Source organism: Sceloporus occidentalis, unplaced genomic scaffold, assembly GCF_023333645.1.
Source record: "Sceloporus occidentalis isolate IW3139 unplaced genomic scaffold, rSceOcc1.0.p SCAF_1, whole genome shotgun sequence".
Lineage (NCBI taxonomy): Eukaryota > Metazoa > Chordata > Lepidosauria > Squamata > Phrynosomatidae > Sceloporus > Sceloporus occidentalis.
Genome location: NW_028316981.1, coordinates 258,329,915 through 258,349,145, shown reverse-complemented (window position 1 = coordinate 258,349,145; position 19,231 = coordinate 258,329,915). Strand labels below are relative to the sequence as shown.

The following is a 19,231-nucleotide window of genomic DNA, read 5'->3' as shown; positions in this document are numbered from 1 at the left end:
ATGGCAGGCTTTCAAGTAGTTTACATACTGCTCTTGTGGTGAAGAATGTAAAAGCTCCCTGACCACGAAAGACAGCTCCACTGGACAACATTGCACAGAACATTGGTTCTGACCTGTATTACGTTCATTTCCAGTGGAGAAGGTGATTAATATATTATATCAGTTGTGGTGTTCTATACCAACTACATCTGTTGTTCTCTAATCTTGCTGTTTTTAGTATTTTAATTCTTGTATCCATTGTTGGATTTCTTTCTTACTAATCTTAATATCTTTTCCCCATACTCCCAATAGGTCTATGTAATTATATTGATTATCCAATAGAATCTTCTAAATCCTACCACCTAATCATTTCTTTCCTTCTTGTTTCATCATCAATATTTCTTCTAGTAGATTTTGGCAACATTTTATAGATATTATTTCCTGTAGACTCTTATATATTCCACTTAACAACCCAATACTGATTACCTATCATCTCTAATATTTCATTTATTTCAGCGGTCCCCAAACTATGTCCTTTAGGAGATTTTGGGCTTCAGCTCCCAGAATCCCAGACTACTGGCAACATGGCTGAGACTTCTGGGAGCTGAAGTCCAAAATCTTGTAAAGGGCACCATTTGGGGACCACAGATTTATTTATGTTTCCCTACATCATTTGATAAATGACCAATTGCCCTATACCTGATGCCCCTCAGTTTCCTTAATACTATATCTCCTTCCTTATTCAAATAGTCTATTGGGTGCCAATAGTAATTATAATTTTCAGTTTTCTCCCTCATTTTCCCCATGTTTGCCACACTGACCAAAAAGGTCCTTTGTTTATTTTCATTTTCTCTCCCTTGGGTCTTTTTCCTAACACTGATTTATGTTCCATGTCATTTAATTGTTTCTTTATCCTAATCAATCTTTTATTAATGTTATTCTAATATTTGGAAAGCCTCAAGGTATTTTTCCAGACAGGGAAGTCCCCTCCCTCCTTTTTCTTGATGAGTGTATAATATTGTATTGGAAAACCTAGTTTTCTTTTTCTTTGAAATCCATTCTTTTATTTTCCTATCCCAATTTTTAAAATATCCTTGTTGGTATTTGTTGGGAATGATTTGGAAAAGGAACAATAGTTTAGGGAGAATCATCATCTTGAATGATCTAATCCGTGTTAAGGTATTCCAATATTTTTTCCCATTTACTTATTTGCCTTCAAAAGCTTCTTGATATGAGGGTGTGAGAAAATTCTAGCTGCTTCATCATGGGGAAGTATAGATATAATAGCAGCTACTTGCTACTTCACTGTGTTGGACCTGAGGCCCTCCTTAATGCCATCTTGAAGGAACTGGAGCAGAGTCGGGACTGAGGCTTGTTGAAAATCCCAATGTTTGCACCTCCACCACCTGCAAAAGGCCCTAAACATGTATTCATAGATCTTGACAGTAGATGGATATCTTGAAGCAAGCATAGATCACGTTGGTGATCTCCAAAAGTCAGGGTCTCCTCAGCCAGTCTGGACCAACCAAAATTCTGGTTGCTCTGTTCTTCCAGATCTACCTCATCACCTTGAAGAGCAGTGACATTAAAGGAAAGTCGTATAGTAGTGTCGGAGGCCAAACCAGTTTGAGGACATCTATGGCTTCAGCCCCCTCCATGTGGTACCGCAAGATGAATCTCTGAACCTTAGCATTAGTTGGTGAGGCAAAGAGATGCACCTCTAGTTGGCCAAAGAAATTTGTTATCATCTGGAATACCTCAGGATATAGGCTCCATTCCACCAAAATTATGTCCATTCTGCTCAGCCAGTCCTCCTTTGAATTCAGTTCCCCCTGAAGATGTTCTGCCTCCAGATTCAGAAGATTGTTTTCCGCCCATGACAGAAGCAGTTGGGCCTCTTTCATGAGAGAGCAGGACCTTGTTCTGCCTTCACAATTCAGGTGGGCCATTGCCATAATATTGCCCGTCCTCACAAGGACTGCCTCACCCCGAATCAAATTCTCAAAGGACAACACTGCCAACCTCAATATTCAAATTTCCAGCCAATGGATAATGTGTTCCTGTTCTGTGTTCCACTTGCTTGGTGCCAAGTGGAGTCTGCAATAGGCCCCTCAATTCCTCTGGCTAATGTCTGTGGTAATCTGGATCTTTTCCCGATGCCATATGGGGCAGCCCTTGAGAATCGCCGAGGAAATCCCCAATTGAGGGATCTGTTGACTCTCCAGGGAACTATTATACTTTGATTGCTCTTTTGAGCAACGGCCTCCTAGTGTGGTAAGAGAAGCCACTGCAGGAGTCTGGCATGGAATCAAGTCCACGGAAGGCAATCTATCAAGGAAATAATCACTCCCTGCAAGTGAGACAACAGGGGTCTTGAGGGAGTGATACAGTCCCTGCCACTGTATCTGTCCTGGCTCCCAGATGTTGCATTTGCTGAGCTGGGATCAAGGAGCCCTTCTCGATATTCACAAGGAATCTATGCTGCCTCAGAGATCGGAGCACCTTCTTGACATCCCTCTGTCCCTGCAGTTCCGTCTCTGACTGGATCAATAGGTCGCCCAAATAAAGACAGACATTTAGGTATATTCTCCTCCAGTGGGCCACCAGTAAGACCATTATCTTTTTCTTTACAAAACGGTTCTACATTCTCTGATGGTAATCAGAGACCACTGCAGCACTGCCCTGGCCACCACAGATGCTGGTGCCACTGCCATTACTCTAATACCAATGGAGGTTGCCTCATGTGCCCTCTTTAGAACCGCCTTTGTCCTCCTGTCCTCTGTTGTCCTAAGGGCATTCTTTCCTTCCTTGGGGGGAAACTGCTGAGGAGACCATGGCAGACATGGGGGAGCTCATTTCTTTTCTTTGACAGACTGGGGAAAGTTATAGAGCTTCCTAATCACACTATGACAGGGTTTCCTAGCAGTCGGCTTGCTCCACTCATCCCTAATGACTGTCACCAGATTGGATGGGCACAGCATCTCCAACACTAGGGGCTCTGCTGGAGAAAGCAGCTGTTTCTCCACCCTAGGGAACACTGTGTACTGGGATCAGTAGATAACACTATCCCCAAAGTTCTTGCAGGTTATTTTTCAATAAAAGGGGAAAGTTACCTTTGCCTAGAAGAGCCGGGCAGAGCAAGGAGACTCATTATCCTCGATTTGCTATTCCTCTGAAGCCTCGCCCTCCTCCGCCTCTGAATAGCCTGTGTCGGAACCCCCATCCTCATAATCCCCTGAAGAGAAATGGGAGGAACCAGACAACCTTATGCTCATTGAGGGTCTTACTGGACTTAGGGCAGTTCTTGAGGAGGCGGGTGCTGCACAACCTCTGCTTCAGGGTCAGAGCAGGAGACCTCTTCTATCAAACCACGGCATTTGTTGGATTGGTCTGGGCGATACGGCAGCCCCCTTCTGCACAGCCAAGATGGCAACTGCAAGTGATCTTACTCAGAGTCAATCGTGTGGTCTTGACCCTTGGGAAAGATCCATACCTCCACTGGCCAAGGAAGCCAAGTGGCCAATGCTGCTGTCCCATCCTCACTTCATGGTCTAAGTGTTCCCCACAGGTATTTTCCACCCCTCAGGTAGCCCTGAACTTCCCTCAAATAGGGTAGCTGCCGCCCAGAACAAGACTCCCCACATCCATGCTGCCAATTCAGAGGAACGTTCCCCAATGTGAGGGTGAAATGCACTTACTGCCCTCAATTCAAGTCCAGCCTTGTCAGTGAAGGAAGCACAAAAAACCTCTGAAATCCCTTGCCCAAAGTGGGCTGGATGGGAGCTGCAACAACTTGTAGAGGAATCACCTCTCCAGGCAGCACCTTTCCACTGTCCTCTGAAGGTCTCAAAAGTAGCTGCTAAGCTCCTGGCAAATCTGAGGCCAGTGGTATCTGCGGGCAGGCGAACACCTTCATGGCCAGCCTCTCCTCGTCCCTGAAATCCCACTGGGAATCCCTATCAAAAAGGAAAAGACAGAGGTGAACAAAAGCCAGGGAAGAGGACTAGAAGTGGAATAAGAGAAAAGTAGAGAGGCCAGGGAGTCCACAATCCAAAGTCCAAATTGATAAAAAGGAAACGTCTGCTGGATAAATCCAAAACATGTGGGCAGGAAAAAAGATTGACCTCCGGAGGGGAACTGGAAGGTCTTTTCATATTTATTTATTTATTTATTTATTTATTTATTTATTTATTTATTTTGCTGCCCAATAGGAGCAAAGGAGAGGGCCAACCCATACTACAAGACGTTCTGACCAACTTGTAGAGGAATCACCTCTCCAGGCAGCACCTTTACACTGTCCCGCTGGGAAATAAAAAATTCCTCACTGCCACCATGACCACGGTACAGACTTTCCAATGCGTTCCAGCCTGGGTTCAGTCAGACTTGCTATCGGTCATCCATTATCATCTCTGCAGTCTCCGTCCCACTTGCTTCATCGTTACCATCTCCCAAGTAATCTAAGGCTCTCATTTAGCTCCACTAAGTGGAATGGGATGCTAAGCATTGATTGTGTACCTGGCTACTTCCCTATTCCAGAAAGCCAAATCTTCAGCAGGGTCATTGATAAGACAACAGGAAACTCAAGAGTCCTCCAGAATATATCCAAATCTATAAGCCTTAATCAGACCCCCACCCCACCCCTGCAGTGACTAAGTTCCAGAGAGTCTAAACTCAACCAGGTAGTGATTTGCCCATGTCAATAGAGCTATAGAAAGTTCATCCACAACCATCATCCCATCTCCCACAGAAAACTAGCTCCTGCAGCATGGGTGGCACCAAATATACTTGGGACCAATGTCATGGAGGACACGACATTCTGAGCTGTTCCTGACAAAGAGGTTTCTGCATAGATATTTTTAAGTCCCCCAACACAACTAGCCAAGGGGATTCCAACACCACTGCAGAGACCAACACAAGCAGCTCAGGAAGGGAGATTTGAACAGCAGGGTGGGCAGTACACCAACAGAATCCATATTATTAATCTTAGTTTTTATCAGAGCTACTGATGTTACTTGCTAGCATGGGTGGGCGATGAGAGGAAATTAAAAGAATGACACTATTACTATTTAAATGTAACGAATGATATTATACATTACTACTGAAACACTGGTTTTCGGGGGAATTTAGGGGGATTTGTTGGGCATTTTAATTAAAAATGAAAATACCAAGTTAGAAATACATTATCATCATATAACAAGTAACAACTAATCTTTCACTCTGAGTAACAAAATTAACAAATAATGTCCAATGGATTTCTTTTAAACAAACAACATTACAATCTCTAGTTTTTGCTATATAGTGAAGACTTAGATTTATAAAGTACTATCATTCCTTCTGCAGTTGCTGTCCTTCCTACTTCTGAACTGTCACAGAAAATTGCACGCAAGTTTGTCAGAATGAAGTTCCATTCGGTTTAATCATATTTACTCCTGAGTAAGTGTGCATATGATTTGAAGTCGTGTTTAAGTAAAGTCTGGCATTTTCTATTACCACCAATAAAGCCCAAGTAATTTCTACTTTGATTTAACATCTACATATCTCTCTTCAAGAAATGTTTATGTCACAATTCATAAAACAGTGAAGGTTGATACTAAACCCCTTTCACTAAATAACCAATCAAAGGAGATATTTATCATCTAAAGCTTCTTACAAGAATACTGTCAGAATTAATCACCTTTCTCATATTTTTACTATTAACAGTGTTTCATTTATCATGCATTCTAGCAGCTGGACAACATGGAATAATTTTAGATAGTTTCCTTAAGCTTCAAGGTTCTAGAAAAAAGTTGAAGCAGCCCTCCTCCAGCTGAGCCACAATATTTTACACAATGGCCTGTTACAGACAGCCAAAATAAAGCTGCTTCGAGTCACAGTGGAGGTATGGTGTTTCAATGATGCATGCGTCCTAAGAGTCCAGAAGTCACACCAAAGCCACGCTCCAGCCCTAAGGACTGGAGCGTGGCTTTGGTGTGGCTTCTGGACTCTTAGGACGCATGCATCATTGAAACACCATACCTCCACTGTGACTCGAAGCAGCTTTATTTTGGCTGTCTGTAACAGGCCAATATTTTCAAGATTTCCTTTCTCTCTCTCTTTCTTTCTTTCTTTCTTTCTTTTTTTAGAGGGTTATGTCTGTTTTACTGTCTTCTAAGCTTAGGCCACTTAGACAAAAAAAAATCCTCTAAAACCCTCATGCTCCCTCTCCCCCCCTCTGCTATATTTCTGATGGATTCAAGTATTTCAAATGCCTGCCCTCTCTGAAAGTCAAATTCAAGCAGAAATCAACATCTGTGAGCTTGTTGCACTGACAGACTTTGAGGAAAAGTTCTGTGCTATGAGGTTTTGTCAATACATATATTTGCAAAAAAAAAGGGGGGGTGAATGGAGTTAAGTCTGTCAATCTAGGATTGAATAGATCTCACAAGAAGCATTAAAAACTAGGGCTCAGGCTGAAAACAGATATATACTTAACTCCCATAGTATACTTGTCCTCTGTAGAGAAATTATTAATAATTCAAAACTCATATTGGTGTATATACTCATGGTACAGGCAAGTCTAATAGTATTTCTACTTCTAATCCAGCATAACTATTTAGCTTTTTTTTAAAAAATGTTTTGTTACACCAAATCAGCAGCAATGCAGTTTGTTCCATTCATTCTTTCCTTTGGAGGAAGCCGCTTTAGACAAAGAGACAATGCAAATGTATACTCAACACTTTAGTTTATGTTTGTCTTTTGCCATAGCAGGCTTTTGTAGAATCCATTTTTTCTCAATATTTAATAGATTTTCCTTATCTCATTCAGAGTTTTGGCAAAGACTAAAGCTTTGTGGACTATCCAATGGGGATTCTCTCTGTAGCAATACTTTTCTACAGAAGATCAGGTGTAGGATTCTCTCACTAGACAGGATTCTCATCAGATAACATAAGATTTTGTTGATTCAAGAATACACAAAAAATACACAAAAACTGTAGTGATGATGTGAACCAAGTTAGCATTTCCTTAAAGAAGGAGCCAATTCACCAATAATCCAAATTTCGAGCCAAGAAAATAAAAGCAAAACTACAAAGGGCAAGTAGGAACACAGAATCAAAGCAGTTAGAATCATAGAGTTGGAAGAGACCACAAGGGCCATCCAGTCCAAACCCCTGCCATGCAGGAAATGTCAATCAAAGCATCTCCAATAAATGGCCATCCAGCCTCTGTTTGAAGACCTCTAAGGAAGGAGACTCCACCACTCTCCGAGGGAGTTTGTTCCACTGTCGAACAGCCCTTACTCTCAGGAAGTTCTTCCTAATGTTGAGGTGGAATCTCTTTTTATGCAGTTTGCATCCATTGTTCCGCATTCAAGTCTCTGGAGCAGCAGAAAACAAGCTTGCTCCCTCCTCAATATGATATCCCTTCAAATATTTAAACAGGGGTATCATATCACCTCTTAACCTTCTCTTCTCCAGGCTAAACATCCCCAGCTCCCTAAGGCATTCCTCACTGGGCATGGTTTCCAGACCCTTCACCATTTTAGTTGCCCTCCTTGGGACATGCTCCAGTTCATCCTGGAATGAAATAAATTTTAAAATGTAAAGCAACTATAAATAATTGTCCTATTTCAGGCTAAACCCTAAAAGGTATAATGGTCAAATGCAACTAATGCCCAAGATAGGCTACTGGTGTTAAAGGGATCACAAATAGCTCACTTCAGAACAGCTATAAGGTTAAAGGGGATGCAAAGCAGCCTTACAAGCAGAAAACTCCAAGAATAGCCTGGAATCAAAGAGAAGTTTAAGTAATCATGCAATAAGATGAGTGTCTCAGGCTTGGGTTTAAAAGGGGTCATGCACTACTCTTAAGATGAATGTTCTGATAAGGGTTCTGCCCTAATTGAAATAGTGGAAGTGTATGTTACAAAGCAACAGACAGTCCTCTAAGTAAAAAGATGGAACTGCTGTCTTTTCCCTTAGATCAGGGACTCTGAACCTGGGGTGAACACAACCCCAGGAGGTGTGACACGGAATTTCAAAGGGGTGCAGCAAAGCGTGGTTTGTGTCCTTCAGTGACAAATTTTGAGTCATCATTTAGCCAGCTCCCACTTGTGCCTTGAGAAGTGTTTGTAGGTGGTGGTGTTGCATGGATAGTACTCCCATTGTTTAGTGAATCAAAAGGAGAGCATTTTACAATTTACAAAAGTTTTAAAAAAAATTCTGAACAAAATAGAATCTAATTGCTTAATTTAAATTGGCATTTTACGCATTGAGTTAAAAGCTTGCTTTTCTTTAAAGTTCATTTGTTTACTCACATTAGAAATTAAACTTCCTTATCTTCAAATATAGTATTAGTTTTGCAGGGGCTGCGAACATGAACCAAATATTTCCTAGGAATGTGGGGCATAGAAAAGATTAGGAATCACTGCTCTAGATGATTCCTAAACCCACTCATCCCAGCTGTCGGTTTAAGCAGATGCTTCTGCTCAGATATGTCAGAGAGGGGAATATTTTGACATGAGGACTCTTCTGTTAACAGAAATTCTTGCAGAATGGGACACATTTGACCTTTCAGATGTTGCTGCAACTCCCATCTACCTTTGCCAGCATGGTGAGGTATGATAGGCACTGCATTCCAGTTGTCATCCCTCCAGAGCATCTTTGATGCTCTTGAGACATATATTTAGTTGAGATTATATTAGCTTTTTTATGTATTAGTTTAGAAGGGAAAATAGAGATCTACAGCTTTAAGAAAGACAAGGATTGTGGGAAATCCCAGGGTCTTATGCTGTCTCCCTCTAGTTAGTTTCAGTGTGTAGTAAGATTTCAGCCAAGTCAGACCTGGAGAGAGTATTTTCCTTTGACAAAAAGATAAGTCCACAAAAGAAAAAAGATAAGTCCACAAAAGAAGAAAGATAGTCCTCAGAAGAAGTAAGATAGAATCTACCAAGAAGAGAGCAAGGTATTTAGGAAGGACTATTAAAAAAAAAAGGAAATCAGTTTTGTGTTATTTGTGTTTATAACCAGTAAAGCTTTTGAAACTTTAGAAATTTGTGGACAAGTCTTTTGTTCTGGCTGTGTTCCCGAGAGCCAGAGGCCTTACTACACCCAAAGTCCATAGCATCGCTCTTGGGACAAAACACCAGTATTATCTGGAAGGACACTTGTTCCCAATCTCTGCCATACAGATTCATCTCACAACCTCACAAGCTTCCAATACTGGAAACAAAAGTAAATTACTATTACGTTTTACACCTCACCTTTCTTCCATTATGGAATTCAAGATAGCACACCTATCAATCCCAACCACCCATTTAAAAACTAACCAGACCCAAAAAATCTTAGCTTCAATGAAAGTATTTCATGGTGTACCTATACCTGCCCAGTATTTGTATATATTTGATAATTAACAATGGATAGTTTTCACACAACAGGAATCGTCAGAATGCACAAGAACAATTTTACAACGTATCAGTCTAAAGGCATCATTTTAAATAAATGCAAGAAAGATTGCTAAAGAAAACAAGAGAACAGTATTTTGGACTGCTAGTCCAATAAAGATTCCCTACTAGATTTATAACCATTCTGCACTGACTCCAGATGTGAAATAACAAATTGTTTTCATAATTTTATTTACCAAAAATGTGCATATGCTCTATGCATACGTAGAAGAATTTAAACACCTGCTGAGACATTCAGCACATTGTAGGCTGCCCTAATAAGCCATTTAAAAATAAACTACATTAAGGATCCTTTTTATTGCCCAACATCTGTGAAACATGTTTGCTCATCCTGATGAAAAACTAGTTTTCTCCAACCATTAAAAATAATTCAAAGCTATCTTGCATGAACATGCTTTAGCTTTGGGTAAAAATAAATTAATTTTCAGTACCCCATGCTTTCCTTGAAGTCACAGATGTTTTTAAACAAAACAGCTTTTAATAAAACATGAAGTATCATCAATGGCTCTTCTATTAAAGTGAACTGTTTAGAGTCACAGCAGCAAACTGCAAGCATATGTGTGACAAACTAGAACCCAGCAGAGGTCAGCAGCTATTGAAAATAAGAAATTCAAAGCAAATACTGAACCAGAACTCAATATGATGATGTGCTACAAACAAATCAGAAAACATTCTATACATAATTTGTTCAGACACAGACATATTAAGACAATTATTTAACTACAGTGTCTAAAATGAAGTACTTTTGTCTCAGATGCTATTTTGTATGAGAATTCAAAATAGACCTATTGAAGCATTATATTTTTACATAGGATAGCACAGTGGCACTCAAATGTTATGCCCTTGGGACTCCACTTTACATTTACATGTAGATGTCACACCACTGCTCATTAGTATATTAATAAAAATATTTTGTTTATTTAATAGGTGTATTTTCATTTGTACATTCATGTATATTAATATCTTAACATTTTATAAGGAAAGAACATTGTTCAAATTAAAACAGTTTTAGTTAAGTACATTCAATTTTTAACTCACTGCATGTGTAAATTTTGCACATTAAAAAGTCTGGAAAAAGATGGGATCAGGACCTCCATGTTCTGAGTCTCCCCTTGAGCAACTCCCGAACCCCCACCTCCCACCCCAGGGGATCCTGCCCCATCGTTTGAGAACCACTGGGATAGCACCATGTGCATAGAGAGGATACACCAATTTTCTGCTTTGGTTGCAGTTCTTTTTGCAGCAAACTTTTACAACATAGGGATTCCTTATCTTCACTAAAATTGGTAATCTAGCTGCATTCTGCTAAGGCTATGTGTGTGTGTGTTGTGTGCCTTCGAGTCATTTCTGATTTATGGAGTCCCAAAAGTGAACTTATCACAGGGCTTTCTTGGCAAGATTTCTTCAGAGGGGGTTTGCCATTGCCTTCTCCTGAGACTGAGAGCATGTGCCTTACCTAAGCCAACCAAGAAGGTTTCATAGTCAAGCCAGGAATTGAGCCCTGGGGTCCAGAAACATAGTCAAACACTCAGATCACTATGGCATGCTGGTTCTATCACAGATAAATCATTATTTTTCAGACTTTTCTAAGTTTAAAAGAGATAATGATTAAACTGACAAGAATTGCTGTCTCACATATATTCTACCTATGAAGTAGATAAAATGATATTTAGTAATCATTTTAATGTCATGTTTCCACTGTATGATGTTTGAAATGTTTGCTTTCCTTCAGTGTACAAAATATAGCTAGCATTGACTTGGATTGCCAACTTATAAAATGAAAGAACATTGAAACTGAAGGGTTTCAAACTGAGGTTCAGTTGGCATGCTCAATGTGTGGTATAGCAAAGAAAAAATAAAGAATTCAAGGACCATTTTACTGGAGGATTGCTTTTGAAAGTCTGGGGAGATAGATATAAATAAAATTTACAGGGAAATACTGCTTTAGATAGCACCACAAGAGGCCCTGTTTGGGAGATGGCAAGAAGCAGATAAAATATGGGTTAGATAAAAAAAAGATTTACTATATAGAGATCAACAAAATAACTATAAAATGAAAACTAGAGGGGAATTAGAATTGAAATAAATAAATTGCAATTGATTCACATATGAACAATGGTCAGAAAAATTAAATTGGATTTGAAATTTCGAGAGAGAAGAAAAAGAAATAAAGAAGCAACTGGTGAATAAAGGAAGATATAAAATAGTAAAATGTTATAAATATTTACTGAGGCAAGAATTAAAAGAAGAAACAATGAAAGAGGCAATGATAAAATAGGCCCAGAATATAGGACATGAAACAGAATTGAGAAGGTGGGAGCCATCATGGGAAAAAACAAATAAATTCACACTATGTTAAAACATAAAAGAAAACTATTTCAAGATGTTCCTTCATTGGCATCTAACCCAAGTTAAACCTGATAAGATGTACAAACTAGAAAGAAAGAATGCTGGGAATGTCAAGAAAAAAATAGGCTCTTTCTTCTATATGTGGTAGAATTGTTCAAAAGCCAAGCAGTATAGCAAAGAATTACATAAGCACATGATAAAAATCTTAGGAAAGGTTTTTCCATTGTATCCAGAACTTTTCATATTAAATATAACTTTGGAGATAGAAAATAATTTTGAGGGAGAAAACTGAAGAATGATCTTATACATGGTAACCACAGAAAGAATTCAATGGCAACAAAAATGGAAAACCAAAGCTTTACCAACAGTTTAACAGTGGCTTCTGAAATTGTTGGACATGATAAAAATGGATAGAATCACCCATTGGCTGAGAGACAAAACGATGAAAAAAGCTGGAGAAGAATGGGCTTTTACTGGAAACTATTGGAAAACTAAATGGCAAAGGCTACAAAACTTTAAATAAAATGGTGAATGTCCAAAGTAGGACAAATATATAGAAACATGGCATGCTGTCTGAGGAGAAAGAAAACAAATAGTAGAAAGAACAGTGTAGGCAGAAAAATGAACATAATTATAGAGACTAACAAAATTAGAAATTCAATAAGGTTACATAAGAAGTATAAAAAATTAAATAAATTAGATGTAACTGAATAACAGACATAAATAAATAAAATGATCAAGGATACTTTTTTTCCATACTATGACATTTTGTTGAAATTGATTTGCAGAAACTGTTTTTTAGTTTATATGAAGAAAGGATGTTTAATTAAAAATATGCTCCTACATAGGCATGTTAGGGGTTCTCATGACCTAGTAGTTTTTCCAAGGCTCAAAAACATATGATATTAAAAGCTTCTCAAACATATTGGCATCAGCTTATATACAGTCACCTCTTCACATTTGTCAGGTTAGGGGCCAAGGATCCAAACAAAAGTGGGGAAACTACGAATATGTTAGCCCACCCAACATGAATGATAAAGAGTCCCCTCCCACCAAGAGCACCACCCGTAACTCTCTTTGCAACCCTGAAACACAAAGACTCCCCCACATTTCCAAGGTGCTTCCACTTTCAATCTGATGTTAGCAGCTACAGCTCTAAAGGATCCACCTTCTCTCTTACTCCTCTCTTCCCTCTCAACCAGACAAAAGCAACACTATATCTTCTACACTTTGACAAACTTTGCATTCTCCTCATTTCCAAACTCTTTCCAGTCTGAATCTGATGTTTGTAGCAATCACCACACAAGGAAGGCATGATGTTGCTTTTGCCTGCATTGTTTCTGTCTGGTCAGGAGAGAGGGGAAGGAGGAGGAAGGGAAAGAAATTGGATCCTCCCTGGGATGGGATTCAAAGGGAAGGTCTGTGGAAATGAGGAGGATGCAAAGTCTGACAAAGCAGGTGAATGTATGGTGTTGGTTTTGGCTGGCTGGCTGGGAGGAAGGGTGAGAAGGAAGAGGTGTGTGAAAAAGCTGGCCTTGTTAAGCAGTAGCTACAAAGTGCTGAATAGTCAAAAGCGTAAATCTGAAACCTGCAAATATGGAGAGTCAACTGTAATTGTTTTATCTTTATTCCCCTACACAACAGGTTTAAAAATATTTTAACTAGAGATCAGGGAATCCAGAGGCAGCAGATATTCGCTAAGTTAAAATTCAGTGCATCCCCCCCCCTCTCTGTGTGTGTATGTGTTCCAGAGCATTAAACATTACATTTAAAAGTAATTGCATTTGTTAACATTCCAGGCCCCCCAAAGCATTGAGTACCTATTATGGTTTTTAAAAAACTATTTAAAACTTTGCTTTTCCATTTTTCAGAATTAACTAAATCTATTACTTTTGGTTGCTTTATTTTTAAAAAGTCTGAGTGACACAACCTCATATCTATAAAGAATGTGAGGCAGCACCATAAGGTACAGAAGGAGCCATTTAGTGAGATTCACAGTTGAGTGAGGTTACACATCTCACTAAATTAACAATATTAACACAATTAACAAAAGTATAAAATTAACAAAATGAACACTTAACCAAGAAAAGGAGTAATGTTATCCCTTGTTAAGGTAAAATTATAATGCAATGTGATTAAGTTATCCTAACTAACAGAAAAAGGAGCATACTGAAAGTAGTTATTCCAGTTCTGCTTGGGCTATGTGTATGTTGTATTCATTCTATAAGTAATTTAAATTAAGTGGTGAAAATTAGCAGTTAGACTAGAAAAGGAGTAAAGTTATCCCTTTTTAAGTTACAATTATAATTCAATACAACCAAATGATCTTAATTAACAGAGAAAGAAACATACTAAAAATAATTGGTTATCCCAGCTCCAGTTCAGGGGATTGTATTCATTCTATAAGTAATTTAAATTAAGTAGTGAAAATGTTACTGAAGTTATGAAGAAGCTGAATTCTATCATTACAATTAAAATAATACATTTTCTTTCTATTAAACAACTAAATAATATAAATTTGATACGAGGAAATATGATTTCATATTTCAAGCACTTATTATGGAAAACCAAAGAAGACCAAAAGATGTTTGTGCTTTATAGTTACATTACTTTCTTGGTATATTTCACTCTTCAAGTAAGACATCAAAATAAAATACAGTGAACTATGCAAATCCTTAGCTAAAAGAAAAGCTATTAAAATTAAATACAGTCAAGTTATATCAAGCATCTGTGTTACTAGACTATCAGGAACATTTTACAATTCAGTCTATCACACCATCCTCAATTTATTTTCATTATCCAGTCCTCCATCTGCTGCAGTACACTGCATACTGAATAAATATTTCACATTTGAACTTCGATAAATTCCATCCACCACTTTTCAGACCTGAGCTTAAAAACTAACTGTATTGTGACATAAGATTTCTTGATGCCCTATGAGAAAAGCAAAGTCCTGTCCATAAAAGTTTATAACCTCCACCAAATGTTCTGCTACATGAGATATTTTTTTTGCTGCCAAAATAAACAGTATTATTGTATAAGCTTTCTTGATGTAATGTGAAATAAATAAATTCTTGTCCATGAAAGCTTATAGCATCAATAGTGTTCAAGGTCCTACAAGAATCTTTGTTCTGCTCCTACATAACAGAGCTGGAAACAGTGATTAAATGAAATTTAATTCAGCATCTGTTCTTCTTAATCTAGTGTCCCTGGAATAAACTTTAGAAGGGAGGATGGATGTTGCCCAGTGTTAGCCCTATGAGTGTACTAGAGGCAAGGAGTGTTGTTTTACAAATGCATAGTCAGGTAATGTTCAAATGCTATCACGAACATATGCCCTTTTCTTCTGGCTTTTCAGTTCCTTCATCTGTCTTTATATTATGAGTTCAGCAGCTCAAATGGAACCAAAGGCCTTGTGGTAGCAAAACTAGGGAGGACCAGATGCAGGAAGATGTTTTCTTTGTTAAAGCATTTTTTAAAGAAAGGTTTAAAATTAAACTAGACAGTAAATGCATTACTGCAGTATTATTCACCTATTTAGGATGATTCAAAGAACGCAACTTACATGGGTACAGCCCACATCCAGTAAGTTACATGAGAGGATCTCAGACAGGATCAAGAGAGTACCAGTGATAAAGGACATGTTTTCCATGCAAAAGATCCCTGATTAATCCCTGCTATGAAACCTTAAGGAACCACTGCCAATCACTGTAAACAAAAGTGAGATAGATGGGCTAACAGTATAAAAGTCAGTATAAAGCACCAAACCCATCTTCTTTGAACAACATTACCTGGTCCTTTTATAGTAATAGCAAGTACATTTCTATACTGCTTATCTGTGCACTTAAGCACTCCCTAAGCAGTTTACAATGTGTAATCTAATTGCCCCCCACAAGCTGGATACTAATTTTAGCAACCTCCGAAGGATGCAAGCCTGAGTCAAGCTTGAACCCCTGGCTAGTATTAAACTAGCAACCTTATGGTTTGTAAGTGGATGGCTGCAATATAGGCATTCAACCACTGCGCTACCAGGGCTCTTCTGGCATGGTTTTACTTGGGTACTCAAACTGGATCCTAATACTATACTTCTTCCAGAATTAGTTACTACCTCCAACTCCCTCCTGTAGCTTCCTGTGCACCCTAAAAACCTGCTCCAAAGGCTCCTGGGTAGATTCTTACAGGAGGTTGGGGGAGGAAGGTCATCATTCTGCTGAAACCAGTGGGATTCCATATAAGCACTCCATTGGAGTCTTGCCATTGTTTCCTCAATTTCAGCTATGTATAAAAGGTGCAGTGTAAACTCATATATTACAATGCTAATACTCCACAAATAATAAGACTAATGTGTATGTACATCTTTGTTTGCCTACCTACTTATAAAAGAATGCAACTTAAATCATCTTAAGTCAGAATAATAATAATAATAATAATAATAATAAAATTTATTTATATCCCGCCCCTTTGAGGTCAATCGGGGCGGCTAACAGCAATAAAATACAATACATTATACATCAAAATTCCCTCCCCCCCTTAAAAAGTTATTAAATCACTTATAATTAAAACCAACAAATTAAACAGCATTAACACATACACATTACAAGACAAAAATAAGCCAAAACAAAACTCCCTTCCAGGGAGGATAAGAAGAGAGATATTTCCATATCTATGGAAATATCTGAAGCAGCTGACAATATTAAACACAGGATTCCCCCATAATAAGACTTATAAAACCAAATCTTTTCTAGAAATGTAAGAACACCTTTGTCTGAACTAAATCTATATGGCAGGAGAGGAGATCCTCCAGTTTGTGGGTCTAATCTGACCGAGTGAGAGTCTACTGATGTCCCTTCTTAAAGCCATCTTGCCCTCCCCAAAGCTCTATTCCCTAGAATTCACTGGATTCTCCTGCAAATTGTTTACCCCTGAAAATACAAGGGGAGAGAAAGGATAGTCCAGTATGTGCCATCTAAAAATCAGAGATAACATCAACATTTCTCTTGCCTTACAATTTACATTGTAAAAATGCATATGCATCTACGAATCTCATATTTTCTATCACAAAATTAATATGGTAAACTCAGCCAAAAAGGTATGGCTATATACCGTATATATGCCACAAGGAAGCATTATTTGTTTTACATCGCCAACATTTAGCTAAATTTCTTTCCTTCCAAAAAACATCATGATACCCAGTATATGGAAAGATCTCATTCTGCTGAAGACTTTATGCAAACATATTCTTCACTCTGAGCTAAGCAAAAACAACATGGAACACACAAAAAGTTTTTTAGAAGGTATATGTACAAGAGGTATCAGTGGATATGTAAAGCACACAGAAATGTCAGGAACACAGAAAGAAGCCTTTCACTGAGTCAGACCACCAATTCATCTAATCCATTATTGACAATGACACTAACGAACTGATGAACTGTAATATATCAGCCGGAAAGGAGTGATCACTGGGATTTGTAATGCTACAAAGAATCACTATTACATTTATATCACAATTCACATGTTAGATCAGTTGTTAGGGCCAGATTAAGAATTTTTACTATAAAGAAGCAGTAATGTTTTTCTATTAGTGATAACAAGAGCATTCTCAGCACTGAGTAAAATGGGTAACGGGGAAAGGGCAGGATGATATCAGAGGATGGAGGATAGCAAACCTGATATGGCACATCAGGCAATGTGCTAATTAACAGCTCCCTTCCAAACATCTATGCTGGTGTAATTGCTTTGTGATTATTTATTTATTTAGCTAATGTGCATCTTTCAATAAACTAATTACAACAGAGAGAAAAAGTAAGACTAGAGATATTCAAATTATTTGTAAATCCCAACCTTTTTTGTAGCCCTTATCTGGGCTTCCAATTTACAAAACAAGTGTGGAGGACAGACACAATTTGATTGGCGATAGCCAATCAAATTGAAGGCTGGAGATGATAAATAGGGCAGCTGGTGACAGGAAGAGTTAGATAGAGATGGTTAGGGATGATGTTTGAGAGCCCTGAAGGGTGAAGAGCCTTGGTGGCTAGGTTATGCTGCTAAGACTGGCAATTGACAAGGGTTTGAGGGACCCAAGATAAGGACGGTTAAGAATTGAATCCAGATGTGAAGGACTCCCTACATGTACAGAACTCTAAGAGAGGGAGTTGCTGTGTTGTAATATCCTGTGGGATAAAGTTGGCCTTGGTGGCTGGTACAGAACTAAGTTTAGTAACTATTGTTCTCTGGAGAAGGTGTGAAGGACACTGTAACTGTAACAAAGCAAAACCAAGACAATAAGACTTTTAAAGAGCAAGTGCATATATATCATCTCAACAAGAGAAACATTGTTTAAATCATTTTACAAATAAAGTTTTATTATCCTTCACCTACAGGCTTGTCTGAGACTTGAATAAAAAACCACGCTACTAACATTTACAAATAGGGAATTAGTTTCACATATAAGTTGATGTACACAGGAAAAATAAAGTGACCGTTAGAAGAAGACAACTTAACTATATTTGAATCAATGTAGATTGTTGTACCATACTTAATAAGACATCCCCTGAAATAAGCCATAGTATGTCTTCTTGAGGAAAAATAAATATAAGTCAGTGTCTTATTTTGGGGAAACACAATAGGTGGAAGTGTCACAAATTAATAAGGGAAGTGTTTAAAAAAGGACAGGTGCTTGTCACAAATTGGTGGCAGCGATGGATAACAAAGCCCACTGTGCTGCCACAAGAGAAAAATAGGTGAGTGGGACTTATTGTGACAAGTATAACAAAAATAAAAAAACAAACCCCTCCCTCCTTAAGACCTCATAACATTTGCAGACTTCAACTGAACCAATACTAGAACTTCTTTGTAAGCAGAAAGTCTTCTGCCATTTCATTTTAACAATTTTAAGTTATACTTTCAAGTAGAAACACACCTTTCCAGAACAACAGCACAAAATAAATCAGAGAAGGGCAATTGTTAATCCATCCAAACCTCTTTCCCACTCTCCAGTGGGGGGAATGACACACTTATCAACCTTTTCTTTAAAAATATCCAAGAGGGAAGACAGGCGTCATAATTTCCAGAGGACTTCCACTAAACTAAAATTTAATGCCTAATAATTTAACCTTATTATTTATCGCATATGTTATAGATGGAAGAAAAAAAAGTTCCATCTCATGTTTCTGACACCATTTTTTTGATCACTACTTTTTTAACCTCAGGCTAAACATAATTCCTTTGAACCTTTATATGAAGATCTGAATTAGTAACTTGTAAATGCAACTGTTCAAACAACTGCATACACTTAATCTTACTCAGCAATCCCATTGGTGTAAATGGAGTTCATATCTTTAGCATGCGTTGTATGAACAGGGTATTTTTCTAGCCAGCCCCACAAGTTGATATACAGATGCCATGTCAAAGTAGACTGAAATCCTGATCACATACAGGATCCTAGTACATATTAAATAAATGATT

The 19,231-nt window shown here is 38.2% G+C and overlaps 1 protein-coding gene across 3 annotated transcripts in view; it reads right to left on the bottom strand.

The window, feature by feature from the left end:
- The window catches only part of FBXL17 (F-box and leucine rich repeat protein 17), a 219,878-nt gene that overhangs the window by 121,207 nt on the left and 79,440 nt on the right, over positions 1–19,231 (bottom strand). The window lies entirely within an intron of this gene.